The sequence below is a fragment of the Hevea brasiliensis genome, chromosome 3 (assembly GCF_030052815.1).
Source record: "Hevea brasiliensis isolate MT/VB/25A 57/8 chromosome 3, ASM3005281v1, whole genome shotgun sequence".
Taxonomy (NCBI): Eukaryota; Viridiplantae; Streptophyta; class Magnoliopsida; order Malpighiales; family Euphorbiaceae; genus Hevea; species Hevea brasiliensis.
In genome coordinates this window covers 55,540,885-55,542,806 of record NC_079495.1, presented here as the reverse complement: position 1 = coordinate 55,542,806, position 1,922 = coordinate 55,540,885, and positions in this window count along the sequence as shown.

The window sequence follows — 1,922 nt, the reverse complement described above, 5'->3', positions numbered from 1 at the left end:
TTCTAGGCTCTGTGGTCTCCATGAAAGTTGTAGTCTTATATCTAAGCTTTCCAATGGTATAAAATTCAGATCATTTGGACCTGTGTAGAGGGAGTTATGGCCAAATGAATGTGTACTATTTATTTGGTCTTTTTTCTAGGTTCACTATTTGGTCATCCGGATTGGGACAACAATTTGGTCAAGTTTTGGGCATGTTTTCTTCATGAAAAATGAAGCATTTTAGGTCTAGTTTCATCCCCAATTAGCCTCATACCAATTGGAGCAACACAATTTCAGTTATGGCTCAAAACATTCACTGGATTTTCAAAGTCTCCAATAGTTAAACCAAAACCCTAACTCCAATTTGTCAATCATAACATACACATACAATGAAATTCCAACATATACAACTTCATCTAATTATCCATCAACATCACTAAACACCATTTATATGCATGAATTTATCAAACTCTCATAGTTTCCAAGGCTGCCGAAATCTAGGGTTCTTAAATATTAATCATTTTCTTTAAATTTCTTATCATACCAACTCATTTCAACATGCTTAGCATGATTAAAGAAGAGAGGTAAGATAATTCATGCACTAACCTTTAATGACAGCTTTTCAACCTTGTAAAAACTTCAAAATTTCTTCTTTTCTTGGCTACCTATAAACTTTCCAAGGTCTGGGGACTAATATTAGTGAAGTGAACTTTGAGTTTTATGTTGAGAATGGGAGGGATTTGAAGCTTGGAAGAGGAAATTCATGGAGGAGAGTGGAGAACTAGGTTTCGGCTATGGGATGAAATGAGGAAGAAGATGAAGTTCGAGTGGAATAAGTTTGTCACTTTATGCTATTTATACTCCACTAAGTATTAGTTTATTAATTTCAATACTTAAAGTTTTTAATAATTCTAATAATTCCCCCTTATGTTTCCTTTAATTACATTATATATAGTTTCATGTTTTCATGGGATTTTTAAAATTTTAATATCACTCATTTTAATGGACATTTAGGTCAAAAGTCGACTCTAGGTGCTAAATGACCAAAATGCCCCTCTTCGGGTTATAGTCAAACTTTTTCAGTAATACCGACTAAATCCCCGATCCGATGGTTTCTTTAATTTTATACTGTCTATTTCATTTTTATTTTCATCTGTACCGATTAACTAAATTTTCTTTGATATTTTTAATATCATTTGTACCTTAGTAAACCTTTAATTAAGTCCCGAAAATTATTTCCTAGGGTTCCTCGCAGGTCTGGGATCGTCAACTGTCTATGCAGTGACTTCTCAGTACGGTCACCCATCGCCGTGGTTTTAGCTACTTTAACTTAGTCATATTTCATTTCTTTTATTTTTTTTTTTAATTTTTCTTGGTCTTTATTTCATCAATTTATGTCTCCTCACCCTAGTTTAAGTGTAGTTCCAGACATTCTGACTGTCCAAATAGACGTTAGTCGTCGAAACAGTAGAATGTACGGATTACCTACAGTGAGGGCATTACATTATAGCCATTGAATTAAAATGGCCAAGTAAATGGAAAATATTTTATTGTTATAAAAATTGAATTTGAATACTTTTGTTACTTTTTTTAATTAAATAATATTTAATGATAAAATTACATTTTTATTTAAATGATTCAATTTATTTGCCTATATATAGTAAGCCATATAAGATATTTGATACACATCAAGTATTATCATCTCACTAAGTATTTTCTTTTTATCTAAGTGCTCTTGAATATTTTTTGATTTGCTTTATTTTTCTATTGTTTCTTTCAAAGTTATTGATTTCCATCTTCAAAATTTATTTATAATTCTACTGATTCTCAATTACTATGTAATTTTATTTTTCAAATAAATTACCATGTAATTTATTTATCTATCTATCTAAAGCAAGTTAAGTTTTCCTTGAAACTGTCATATGGCAAATTTTCCCTTAAAG